General features: G+C 42.4%; 1 long non-coding RNA gene across 1 annotated transcript; it reads left to right on the top strand.

Annotated features, from left to right (window-relative positions):
- Positions 1-2,672: 2,672 nt before the first annotated feature.
- Positions 2,673-13,457, top strand: LOC114116987 (uncharacterized). Its single transcript, XR_003590815.3, has 2 exons — positions 2,673-3,041; positions 9,760-13,457. It is a non-coding gene; the product is annotated as an uncharacterized LOC114116987 (long non-coding RNA).
- The last annotated feature ends 827 nt before the right edge of the window (positions 13,458-14,284 follow it).

Genomic DNA, 14,284 nt, shown 5'->3' with positions numbered 1-14,284 from the left:
ATGAGTGGGGCGGGAGAGCCCGGCTGACGCCGTGTTGTCAGTTAATTGCCCCACATTCATCAGTAATGAGGACTGCCTGTGCTTTTGTTGGAACCGTAGGAATGAGGAGCTCTGTTTCTGCAGAGGGTGGGGCTGGGAGGGCAAGCTCTAAGTTGGGGGCTGCTTCTACCAGGGGTGAAAAGCCTGAGTGAAGGAGACCAGCACAGAGGTTAGCAGAGCTGAGGCGGCAGATACTCAGTCCCAAGATGTTTGTTGAGCCGCTGGATCAAGCCATACCTGAAGCAGACTCCCCCCTAAATTTTTATGTGCAGTGAGCCAGTAAGTTCTTTGGCTTGAAAGAAAATGAAATGAAAGGCACAGGTAGCAAGGTCTTTTTATTTATTTATTTAGACTTTTCTTCCCCCTGGGATAAAATATCCATACAGAAAAGTGCATAAGTCGTAGTATATAGTTCAGTGAATTTCCATGAAACAAACATACATGAGTAACCAGAACTCATATCAACATATGGAGTATTAACAGTTCCTTTGAAGCTCCTCCATCCATCACCCCACCCAGCGTAACAACTGTCTATGAATGGCAGACTTCAGCAGTATTTCTGGTTTGGTTTCAGACCACTGCAATAAAGCGAATATCTCAGCAAAACAATTCACACAAGTTTTTTTGTTTGTTTCCCAGTGCATATGAAGGTTATATTTACACTATACTGTTAGTCTATTAAATGTGCAAGAGCATCACGTCTTTAACAATGTACATATTTTAATTAAAAAATACTTTATTGCTAAAAAATGCTAACCATCAGCTGAGCCTTTGGGAAGATGTACTGGTAACATCAAAGAACACTGAATACGGAGCACCATAATTAATATGATAATAATAAAGTTTGAAACACTGCAAGAACTATCAAAATGCAACACAAAAACATGACGTGAGCAAATGATGTTGGAAAAATGATGCCAATAGATTTCCTCCATGCAGGGCTGCCACAAATCTTTGATTTGTAAAAAACACAATAACTGGAGAAATTTTCACATATTGAGGTATGGGAAGGTCATCCTGGCTTATACTTAATTTAACGTAAACCTTATGCTAACTAGGACAGCCAGTTTTGTGGCCTTTTACGCATACATGGTATAGCCAGTATTTTATAACCACTATAAATGGGAAAGTAGCTTTAAAAATTGTGAATCCCTATGTTGTACACCTGAAACTTACATGATATACATCAACCACACCTCAATAATAATAACAAAATTCATTGTACACCTGCTTTAATCATCAAAGAAAAGGGTCCAGAAGAAGGCCCACTCTGAAAATAGAGATAAATGCCTTCCTTTGAGGAAAGCCAATGCTGGTATGGCTTCTTTTCTTTAAAGATATAATTGAATTAATTAATCAATTTTACTTTGGCTGTGCTAGCTTTGTTGCTGTATTGGCCTTTCTTTAGTTGCAGAGAGTGGAGGCTATTCTGTAGTTGAAGTGCCCGGGGGTATTGTCACTGCGGTGGTTTATCTCGCTGCAGAGCACAGGCTCAGCAGTTGTGGTGCAGGGACTTAGCTGCTCCACGGCATGTGGGATGGCCCTGGGCCGGGGACTGAACCTGTGTCTCCTGCATTGGCATTGGAGAAGGAAATGGCGACCCACTCCAGTGTTCTTGCCTGGAGAATCCCAGGGACAGCGGAGCCTGGTGGGCTGCTGTCTGTGGGGTCGCGCACAGTCGGACACGACTGAAGCGACTTAGCAGCAGCAGCAGCAGCTCCTGCATTGGCAGGCGGAGTCTTTACCTCTGAGGCACCAGGAAGCCCTGGTGTTGCTTTGATGTCTCTCTTCCCAGATACCAAGGTCATGCTGACTCACTGTGTACATGCAATTTTTTTAAACCTTGAAGACATATATCCCTGTCCTGTTTGATGTTCTTTGTTCTGAAAAGACTTTAAACTATGTTTACTTCCTTAGTGGGTGTTCAGAGAAGCGTATATTAAACAGCAAGAATGAATGAACTGCAACTCCGGGCAACAATATCTTCCCTGGTGGCTCAGAGGTTAACGCGTCTGCCTCCAATGCGGGAGACGCAGTTTCCATCCCTGGGTCGGGAAGATCCCCTGGAGAAGGAAATGGTAACCCACTCCAGTGTTCTTGCCTGCAGAATCCCATGGATGGAGGAGCTTGGTGGGCTACAGTCCATGGGTCGCGAAGAGTAGGACACCACTGAGCGACTTCACTTACTTACTTACTTAGAGTAATCTAAGAGACTGTCTTCCAGGTTAAAGTCCTCAGTTTGGCTCAAATAAAACTTTTCTCTATTCCTGCTATATGCTGTTCATTGATATTTCTGTCAATAACAATACCTGCCTATAGTCAACTTTAGATTTGACAGTTCTTCGTAGGTTACGGAAGTGGATTCATGCAGTAGGTTTGTCTCTGATTTCTTTCCCTTTAAGTTATGTTGGTGAGATTCACGCATATTGTTGCCTGGAGTTGTACTTCACTCATTCTTGCTGTTTAATATACGCCTCTGTGAATACCCACAATTTCTCTGTTTTGCTCCTGACGGACATTTGAGTTGTTTTCAGATATTCGGCTGTGCTGTCAAGACTTGATATTTCCTTTTAACTATTCACTATGTAGTAACATTGTATTGTGGCTTCAGTTTGCACTTCCTGGTGACAAATGAAGTTGTGCAATTGCTCATATGTTTATCAGTCCATCTGAATATTTTCTGTGGAATGTCTGTACAAGTCTTTTGCTCATTTTTAAATAAAAAGGGCTTCAGACTTCCCTGGTGGTCTGGTCTAGTGGTTGGGAGTCCATCTGCCTGTGCAGGGGACGCATGTTTGATCCCTGGTCTGGGAAGATTCCACATACTGGGGAGCAGCCAAGCCCACGCACTGCAACTACCGAAGCCTGCACCGTCTAGAGATCCTGCTCTACAAGAAAAGTCGCCGCAACAAGAAGCCCACACACCGCAGCCGAGAGCAGATCCCACTCGCCACAAGTAGAGAAAGCCCGAGCAATGCAATGAAGACCCAGAGCAGCCAAAAGTAAATTAAAAAATTTTTAAATGAGCTTAACTTTTTCTTATTGTTCTTAAGAGTTCTTTCTATATCCTAGATGGAAGTGCTATCTTCTATTCTATGGCTTGCATTTTCATTCTTTTAAGGGTGTCTTTTGATAAATAAACATTTTAATATTTCATATAGTTTAATTTCTGCATTTTTTCCCATATAGTTCATGCTCTTTGTGTCTCATTGAAAAAAAAAAAAAACCTCTTTGCCTGTTCTGAGGCTACTAAGTATTCTCCTATGTTTTCTTCTAAAAATAGGTCATCTAGAATTGATTTCTGTATAAGGTGTAATGTAGGGAATAATATTTTTTTCCATGTGGTTTTCCAATTGATCCAGGACCATTTATTAAAAAGAGTATCCTGGGAATGGAAATTTCAAGAGATATTACTGTACTAATAGCTTATGAAGGGGATCTTTGGAAAATATGGGTAAATGTTAGAATGACTTTTAACACTTTCTGTTGCTAAACTTTTGTTTCTCTGCAACAGAGCCCCAAGAGGAGATGAGATGGAGCCAGTGCTGAAGCATATTTTGTTACATTCTTTATTTCTAGGTGGACTACTGAATATATATAATTTTAAAATTTTGACCTATTTTCCACTGATAGAGTTATGGTTAAAATAATTGAGCCTCAGAAATCGAGAATGCATTCAGTGACTATTTCTTGAGTCTCAAGACCTTTTATTGGTGGCAGACAGAGGATCTAAGGAGCTCAGGGTGGGAGATAGGGAGACATCTGGAAGGAAAGGTCTGAGCTTGGGTAAGGTGAACCTTGAGATTAAAACCATCTCTAAGTCGTGTCTGATTCTTTTGCAATCTGCCAGGCTCCTCTGTCCATGGGATTTTGCAGGCAAGAATACAGGAGTGGGTTGCCATTTCCTTTTCCAGGGGATATTCCTGACCCAGGGATCAAATCTGTATATCCTGTCTTACAGGCGGATTCTTTACTGCTGAGCCATGAGGGAAGCCCCTTCACTGCCTTGCCTGGCTTCAGTCTCTGATTGGGGAACTAAGATCCCACAAAGCCACCTGGTACAGCCAAAAAAGAAGCCCTGATACCCTCTCAATTCCCTTTCTTCTTTGGAATGTTGATTCCTTAGCTGTTTGGACAGAAACAGGATTTGGTCAGTTTAACTCTATTGATTAAGATCTTGCTACCTGAATTCACTGCCAGGCACTTGCTGGACAGTTTATTTCATTACTTAAATCCTCTGAATAATCCTAAGAGTTTTGTAATTTTGTCACCACTTTGAGGATCAGAAAGTAGACTCCAAGAGCTTAATTGGCTTGCCCAAAGTCACAAAGCTAGCAGATGTCTTAAAATTATATCATTTTCCCCTCTCCTACTTCTGTCTCTCAGCAATTGATATAACAATTAGACCAAAAATCAGTAAGTATATACGGAAGAACTAAAAAACGCCATAACTAACAGTATCTAATTGACATTTACAGAATATGCAAAAATCAGGCGGCACTACTGGTAAAGAGCCTGCCTGCCAGTGCAGGAGGCAGAGATGATGATTTATTTAATCCCTGGGTCGGGAAGGTCCCCTGGAGGAAGGCATGGCAACCCACTCCAGTATTCTTGCCTGGGAAATCCCATGGACAGAGGAGCCTGGCAGGCTATAGTCCATGAGGTCACAGAGTTGGACGAGACTCCAATCACTTAGCACACATGCATGCAATGTGTATACGTTAATCCCAACTTCCTGATTTATCCCATAAATTTGTTTTCTGTGTCTCTGACTTTATTCCTGTTTTGCAAATAAGTTCTTTTATATCTTAAAAAAATTCCATATATAAATGATATCATGTCATGTTTGCCTTTGTCTGGTTCACTTCACTATGAAGCTCTCTGCTGCTGCTGCTGCTGCTAAGTCGCTTCAGTCGTGTCTGACTCCTAGTGACCCCACGGACTGCAGCCTACCAGGCTCCTCCATCCACGGGATTTGCCAGGCAAGAGTACTGGAGTGGGTTGTCATTGCCTTCTCCGAAGAAGCTCTCTAGGTGTATCCATTTTGCTGCAAATAGAAAACAGAGAGTTTAAAAATAGAGAAGGTCAAATGGGAGGAAGAAAAGCTGGTTCTTTGAAAAGACCAATAAAATTGGCAAACCTCTAGCAAAACTGACAAAGAAAAAAGAGAGATCAGCACTTTGCCTATCTAGAATAAAACAGGTATAATCACCGCAGGCCCTGCAGACATCAAAAGGATAAGTGAAAGCTATGAACAACTCTATGGGCTTTCTCAGTGGTAAAGAATTCACCTTCAATGCAGGAGATGTGGATTTGATCCCTGGGTTGGGAAGATCTCCTGGAAAAATGGCAACCCATTCCAATAATCTTGCCTGGCAAACTTCATGAACAGAGGAGCCTGGCCAGCTACAATCCATGGAGTTGCAAAAGACTTGGACACGTCTTAGTGATGAAATGACAATAATGAACAACTCTACACACAGAAATTTGACTAACTTAGATGAGATGAAACAATTTTGCAAAAAGCACTAACTACTATAACTCACCCAATGTGAAACAGAAAATGTTCATAGTCCCATGACTATTCAGGAAATTGATTTTGCAACTTAAAAATTCCCCCAAGAGGAATCTACAGACCCAAATGGTTTCACTGGGCCAAATATGGGTATACCCTGATTACTGAAAGTTTACTATATACCATTTTCTTTTTTTTGAAAAAAAAAAAAAAAAAATTTTTTTTTTTACTTTATTTTACTTTACAATACTGTATTGGTTTTGCCATACATCAACATGAATCCACCACGGGTGTACATGAGTTCCCAATCCTGAACCCTCCTCCCACTTCCCTCCCCATACCATCTCTCTGGGTCATCCCAGTGCACCAGCCCCAAGCATCCTGTATCCTGCATCGAACCTAGACTGGTGATTCGTTTCTTACATGATATTATACATGTTTCAATGTCATTCTCCCAAATCATCCCACCCTCTCCCTCTCCCACAGAGTCCAAAAGACTGTTCTATACATCTGTGTCTCTTTTGCTGTCTCGCATACAGGGTTATCGTTACCATCTTTCTAAATTCCATACGTATGTGTTAGTATACTGTATTGGTGTTTTTCTTTCTGGCTTACTTCACTCTGTATAATCGGCTCCAGTTTCATCCACCTCATTAGAACTGATTCAAGTGTATTCTTTTTCATGGCTGAGCAATACTCCATTGTGTATATGTACCACAGCTTTCTTAACCATTCGTCTGCTGATGGACATCTAGGTTGCTTCCATGTCCTGGCTATTATAAACAGTGCCGAGATGAACACTGGGCTACACGTGTCTCAAAGTGCTTATTATCTGGCTGCATGGGGTCTCAGCTGTGTCGTGCAGGATCTTTTGCTGCAGGGTGTGGACTCTAGTTGTGGCGTGGGGGCTCAGTTGCTCTGCAGCATGTGGGGTCTTAGTTCCCTGACCAGAGGTCGAACCCTTACCCCTGCATTGGAAGGTAGATTCCTAACCACTGAACCACTAGAGAAGTCCCTAAAGTTGTTTTTTTTTTTACTTTTTGATGTGGACCTCTTTTAATGTCTTTATTGCATTTGTTACAATGTTGCTTTTGTTTTATGCTTTGGTTTCTTAGCCGGGAGGCACATGGGATGTTAACTCCCTGACCAGTGATTGAATTCACGTCCGCTGCGTTGGCAACTGGATTCTTTTCTGGGGTGGGGGAGGGGGCAGGTGGATTCTTAACCACTGGACCACCAGGGAAGTTCGCCATTTCCTTTTATGAAAGACCTGTGTTAATACCTGTTTTCAATAAGCAAAAGAAATCTGAAGAGAATTTTCACTTTTACAAAAAGATGCTAAAAATGAAACTAGTGTCCAGCACTTGTCTTGCAGCAAGGGTTACAGAGGCAGCACACACCCCTGGACAGCAGCAGTAGCACCCAAGCTTCTTCCCTGGGAGCCACGCTCAGCATCTCAGCATTCAGCCGCTACAGCTTGGACCTGTGCCCGTGAGCATCTGTGCTTTATCTCAGCTTTTTGTGCATCTGTTAGCACAGGTGTCCTAAAGAAGCAAGACGTGTGCTACTTTGCTTTACCCTATTTCAGCGTAGGAAAGGTTTCATAGGAACACTCTGCCTCCAGATAGCGGGGGAAACCTACATATAAAGAAGCAGTAACACGATCCTACAATCGCTTCCAGAAAAAAAAGAGGAGGGAAGACTTCTCAATTCATTTTATGAAGCTAATATTACTCTCATACCAAAACCAGACAAAGACAGGACCAAAAGAGTAAGCTACAGACCAACAGGCCACATGAATATGAAAAAAGATGCAAATAAAATTCAGCAACATATAAAAAGAAAGAATTACACACCATGCCCAAGAGGAGTTTATTCTAGTCATGCAAGACTGTTTCAATACTTGAAAACTAAACAATGCAATCCATCATATAAACAAGTGAAAGGAGAAAGTCACATGATTGTATCAGTCAATGCAGAAAAAGCATTTGAGAAAATTTAATCTTTTTCATGATTAAAAACTCTCAGAAAAATAGGAATAAAGAGGCACTTCCTCATCTTGATAAAGACCACCTACAAAAACCCTACAGCTAACATACTTGGTGGTGAAAGAGTGAATGTTTTCCTCCTAAGTTTGGGAACAAGACAAAGACTGTCTATCTACTCTCACCACTTTCTTCAACAAAGTACTGGAAGTTCCAGTCAGACCAGTAAGACAAGACAAGGAGATTGGAAGGCATGCAGATCAGCAAGGAAGATAAAACCATACCTATTTGCAGATAACATGATTGCCTATATAGAAAGAAATTCCAAAGAGATTCACAAAAAGAAAGAAAGAAGAAAGGAAAGAAAGAGGAAACCTATAGAACTAGAGAATATGCATTCATTAATACATCAGTACACTGAAATTTAAAATAAAATGCTGTTTATAAGCACTCAAATGAAAAAATACTGAAGTACAAACCTAACAAAGTATATACATCACTTGTATGTTGAAAACTAAAAAATGCTTAAGAAAGAAATCAGAGAAGATCTAAATAAATGGAGAGGCATGGGGTGTTTACATATTGGAAGACTCAACATCATAAAGATATTGATTCTCCCCAAATTAACATACAGATGTAATACAACCCTTATCAAAATCATAGCAGGAGTTTTTGTAGATATATACAGGGTTATTCTAAGATTTGCGTGTAAAGGCAAAGGAGTAAGAATACCTAAAAACAATTCTGAAAAGAATACTACAGTGGCACGTACAAGTCTACCCAATTTCAAGAGTTTTCAGTTCAGTTCAGTTGCTCAGTTGTGTCTGACTCTTTGCAACCTCATGGACTGCAGCACACCAAGATTCCCTGTCCATCACCAACTTCTGGAGCTTGCTCAAACTCTTGTCCATTGAATCAGTGATGCCATCCAACCATCTCATCCTCTTGCCTTCAATCTTTCCCAGCATCAGGGTCTTTTCCAATGAGTCAGTCAGTTCTTTGCATCAGGTGGCCAAAGTGTTGGAGCTTCAGCTTCAACATCAGTCCTTCCAATGAACACCCAGGACTGATTTCCTTTAGGATGGACTGGTTGGATCTCCTTGCAGTCCAAGGGACTCACAAGAGTCTTCTCCAACACCACAGCTCAAAAGCATCAATTCTTCGACACTCAGCTTTCTTTATGGTCCAACTCTCACACCCATACGTGACTACTATAAAAATCATAGCTTTGATTAGATGGACCTTTGTTGGTAAAATAATGTCTCTGCTTTTTAATATGCTGTCTAGGTTGGTCATAGTTTTTCTTCCAAGGAGCAAGTGTCTTTTAATTTCAAGGCTGCAGTCACCATCTGCAGTGATTTTGGAGCCCAAGAAAATAAAGTCTGTCACTGTTTCCATAGTTTCCCCATCTATTTGCCACGAAGTGATGGGACTGGATGCCATGATCTTAGCTTTTTTAATGTTGAGTTTTAAGCCAGCTTTTTCACTCTCCTCTTTCACTTTAATCAAGAGGCTCTTTAATTCCTCTTCACTTTCTACCGTAAGGGTGGTGTCATCTGCATATCTGAGGTTATTGATATTTCTCCTGACAATCTTGATTCAGCTTGTGTTTCATCCAGCCCTGTTTCATTCCAGAAAAACATCTACTTCTGCCTTGTTGAATATGGCAAAGACTTTGACTGTGTGGATCACAATAAACTGTGGAAAATTCTTCAAGAGACGGGAATACCAGACCACCTAACCTGCCTCCTGAGAAATCTGTATGCAGATCAAGAAGCAACAGTTAGAACTGTACATGGAACAATGGACTGGTTCCAAATTGGGAAAGGAGTATGTCAAGACTATATATTGTCACCTTGCTTATTTAACTTATATGCAGAGTACATCATGCGAAATGCCAGGTTGGATGAAGCACAAGGTGGAATCAAGATTGCAGGGAGAAATATCAACAACCTCAAGGGTTATAGTTAGATTAATCAAGACTACAATTGGTGGGGGATTCCCTGGCAGTCCATTGGTTCAGATGCTGCGCTTTCACACCTGGCTTCAATCCTTGGTCAGGAAACTAAGGCTCCAAAACAACATGATGTAGCCAAAACAAAAACTAGTATTGGTGGAGGAATAAACCTGTAGATCAATGGAACAGAATAGAGAATCCAGAAGTAGACCCACACAAATATGCCCAAATGATCCTTGTTTTTTTTTTTTTGGCCTTTCCAGACAGCTTGTTGGACCTTCATTTCCCAACCAAGTACTGGACCTGGGCCCTCAGTGAAAGCGTGGAGTCCTAACCACTTGACTGCCAGGGGATTTCTCCAGCTGATTTTTTTTTTAAAGGAGCAAAAGTAATTCAGTGGAGAAGAACAAGTTTTCAGCAAATGATCCTGGAGCAATTGGATATCCAAAAGCAAAACAACAAAAACAAAAACAAAAAACCTCAACCTAAACCTCACATCTCAAACAAAAATTAACTCAAAATAGATCCTGGACTAAAATAGAAAATGAAAACTGGGCAACTCTTAGGGGAAAAGTGGGACAAAAACTTCAGGAGTTGGCCTAGGCAGAGTTCTTTGATCTGATACCAAACACACCATCCATGAAAGCAAAAATTGCTAAGTCAGACTTCGTCGAAATGAAAACTTTTGTTCTGAAAGACCCTGTTAAGAGGATGAAGAATAAGTGACAGACCGAGAAAAAAAAAATCTCTTGCAAACCACCTATCCAGCAAAGGACTAATATCTAAAATAGAAAAGAATAGTAAAAACTACATTTAAAACATCTAATTAGAAAGTTAGCAAAAGATATAAAAGAATACACAGATAGTACATTTCTCACAACTGCATGTGACTCTACAATGATCTTAAATGAAAAAGTTTAATGAAAAAGTTAAATCCTTATGGGGTGAGAGGTGGGAGGGAGGTTCAAGAGGGAGGAGACGTATGCACACCTATGGCTGATTTGAGCTGAAGTATGGTGGAAACCTTTGTAAAGCAAATATCCTTCAGTTAAAAATAAAAACATTAACAAATTAAATCCTTCCTGACAGATTGCAAGTGTTTGCATGACAGAAGGAAGTAAAAATCCTTTATTTAAAGACTTTGTTGTAAATATTCTTCTACACACACACACACACACACACACACGCAGAGGACTCAGTTGATAAAACATTCTGGTCAATGAATCCTTAATTAATGACCATTTGCAGTGAGAATTCTCAGCCCCAAAGCTTTAAAGTTTCAGAAGAATGACTTTCCCAGAGAAGGATTTCTGGCCCAAGACTGGTTCAGGGGGTGTGGTCATCTTCCCATAGCCCCTAATCCCCACTTGTTAATAACCCCTGCCTCTTTTTTTTTTTTTTTTTCAATTTCCCCTGCCTCTTGATGGCTCTGGAGCTCCTGCACCTGCCCCATTTGTAAAATGGAAATATTTAGAGGTCTCAACAAGATAATATTGGGTTTTTTTTTGTCTTTCTTTTAGTTGGAATATAATTGCTCTATAATATTATGTCAGTTTCTGCTGTACAACAAAGTGAATGAGCTATACGTATTCATATACATATAGCTGCCTCTTGAGCCTCCCTTCCACCTAACCCCCATCCCACCCATCTAGGTCATCACAGAGCCCCCTGTGCTACACAACAGCTCCCTACTAGCTATCTATTTTGCACATGGTAGTGTGATAATATTGTTAAGTGTTTAATACAGTGACTGATCCCACTGTTGGTTTGCAAACTGACCCCTGTACATGCAGGGCAAGGAAAGACCAAATAAAAGAAGCAGCCACTCCAGATGGCTCGGTGACAGGTTTAAAATCACCAGAACTTACGTACCAGGCTTGTTTTGGGTGACTGCAAGAGGAGTAGATCTCCACCAGCATCTTTAAAATTTATGTAGAGGCCTTATCTGGGCTCAGTCATATATACTAACCAAATGGTCTCAAAACATCTATCTTAAGGCTGTGTCCTTGGGGCACCTTCTAGAAGGGGGAGAGGGAAGCTTCTAGAAAGGCCAGTTGGATGCATATTCCAGGCACAGGGGAGAGTGTGAGGAGCTTCTGATTGTCCTGGTCTAGCTTGAAGGTCAACTGGAGGTACTGTCCTCTCAATAATCCCCTCATCCTCTCTCACTTCTTTTCCTCTTCTTTGAGAATAGGAACACTAATTACACGGAGGTTGAAAATAGTAGGTGATGGATTGAAGGCTGATGGGATCTGGAGAAGAAATGCTGGCACTCAAGCCTGGAGGGGATAAGAGGTCTTGTGATCAAGGAAGCCTGGGGAAATGAAGTCTGTGCTGAGAAGAAGTTCCTGGTAAAAGGGGATGTGAAGTGTTGACAGGCTAATGCTTCAGACTGTGTACTTTCCTCCTCAGTGGAAAGAATCACAGAACCAAGAGGGCTGGTCTCTGGGAGGTTTGCTGAGGCTGTGGTCTGACACTTACTTGCAAGATTCTAGGAGAGTCCTGGGGTCATGACTTAGAATTGGCTTGCTAGAGGTAATTGTTCTTGTGCATACCTTTATAAAGCCTGTCATTACATAAATCCACCCACTGAAAAGAACCTTTTCTCTTGACAGTTCTTTGTTTGAAAAATATGCTTGGGTTCACTTTCAAGACGTTGGGTGAGGTTTCTATCCTCAGGTTGGGGACTTTGTCAGAGACTGGAAAGTACTGTCATACTAGGACATGGCCACCAGGAAGCAACTGAGAGAGCTTGGGACAGGTCTAGAGAGAAAGTTCACTAGGAGCAGGATGCAAGGAGAAAAGGAAGACGTGAGCAGCTAAGGCTCCCAGCAGCCAGGAAGCCAAGAATTTCCCAGGCCACAGAAATTGGAATCAGTCTTGCTGCTGGAGCCTGGTCCCTGGTGTTACCCTCAGGGTGGTGGTCACTGAGCCTGTGCATACTCCTTAAATCCTATCCTGTCCCTCAGTGGGGTCTGCTCTGAACAGACTAGAGCCCTACAGCACACTGGCTGTCTGGCTGCTCTCAGTAACACCCGCTTCAGTGCTATGCCATTCAAAAGAGAGCCTTGGGGAGACCCTGCTGGAACTGGACCAAAGATAATCCTTTGAAAACCACACTGAATCTTCTCCATCCAGCTTCCTGTATCTCCAGAATCTATCCAGGTTGTAGCTGGATTGAGGTCAATGTCTTCTTCCGACTGGCCATCAACTCACCTTCTGGTAAGAGCATATTTCTCTACATGCCCCACTGCACGCAGCCTTGGGAGAAACAAGATTCCTCTCCCAGATTGAAAGGTGCGCATGTGACCCGGCAGCCCAGCCAACCTCTCCATTTCTTGGGGACCAGGATCTTGAGAGTGATGGAACAGGGTTACAGCTGCTTTCTCCTGGCAGCAATGTCCAATAAAGTGTGTCTGATGGTTCCTGCTGCCTGGATTCCCAGTATGGTCCCATTTCCTGTCCTAATTGTGACCTGTTCAGCACTGTTTGTCTCCTGAGAGTTACTGTTCCAAGATCTTTAAACAAATCCTTAAAAAAAGAAAATTTATTTATTTGGCTGTGTCGATCTCAGCGGCAGCATGCAGGGTCTTTGTTTCATCATGCAGGATCTTTTGTTGAGGTGCACAGGCTCTCTAGTTGTGGTTCACGGGCTCAGTTGCCCCATGGCACGTGGGATCTTAATTCCCTGACCAGGGATCAAAGCCACGTTCCCTGCATTGCAAGGCGGATTCTTAGCCACTGGACCACCAGAGAAATCCTAAACAAATCCTTTTTAAAAAGCCAGAATTTGTTTCTTTTCCTTGCAACTAGAGAGTGTTAAGAGACACAAATGGGCTGAATCTCACAAGATGACATCACATGTAAGGGCTACTTGTATGGGCCTGACCAGGGGTCCCAAACCACCTGCACATGGGCCAGATGGTGGACCCAGGAGCAGAGTTTGAGGTGGAAACTTGGGGATTCCCGGAACAATACAGTAGGAGCCAGCAAGGCAGTGAGCGTGCCCTTCCCGTGTGCGTGTGTATGTGTATGCTAAGCCGCTTCAGTCGTGTCTGACTCTGTGCGACACTATGGACTGTAGCTGCTAGGCTCCTCTGTCCATGGGGTTCTCCAGGCAAGAATACTGGAGTGGATTGCTGTGACCTCCTCCAGGGGATCTTCCCGACCCAGGGATGGAACCTGCATCTCTTATGTCTCCTGCATTGGCAGGCAGGTTCTTTACCACTCCCACCCCACCCGCAATTATGGTTTAATTAAGGGGACCAGGGATGCTCCTGCACCATCCTGCAAAGTAATCTGTTCCTGCAAGACAGGTCACTATGGGGAGAAATGTGGAAATGCCACCAAAGGAGGAATTATTGTAGGAGCCGAGGTGTTCAGCCTGAAGCCGAAAAGGCATGCTATCTTAAAACATCACTTAATCAATCATCTGAGATTTATTCCTGGCATGTCAGACACTGCTAGATAAGGAAAGACGCTAGTACTCTTTTGAGGGGAGCACAGCTCTGTGGCCGTGCCTGCTTCAGATGGGAAGTGGGCTTCTTGGAGGAGGGAGTATCTAAGGTGATTCTAGAAGGATGTGCCAGTTCAGTTGTGTTCAGTCGCTCAGTCGTGTCCTACTCTTTGTGACCCCATGGACTGCAGCATGCCAGGCTTGCTGTCCTTCACTGCAAGGAGTATTCTTGCAGAAGTAAACTCCACTTCCTGGAGTTTACTCAAACTTGTGTCCATTGAGTCAGTGATGCCACGTGACCATCTCATCCTCTGTCACTCCCTTCTCCTCCT

This window comes from Ovis aries, chromosome 11 (genome assembly GCF_016772045.2).
Source record: "Ovis aries strain OAR_USU_Benz2616 breed Rambouillet chromosome 11, ARS-UI_Ramb_v3.0, whole genome shotgun sequence".
NCBI classification, from domain to species: domain Eukaryota; kingdom Metazoa; phylum Chordata; class Mammalia; order Artiodactyla; family Bovidae; genus Ovis; species Ovis aries.
Note: the sequence above shows the minus strand (reverse complement) of the source record. Positions and strands in the feature narration are given on the sequence as shown.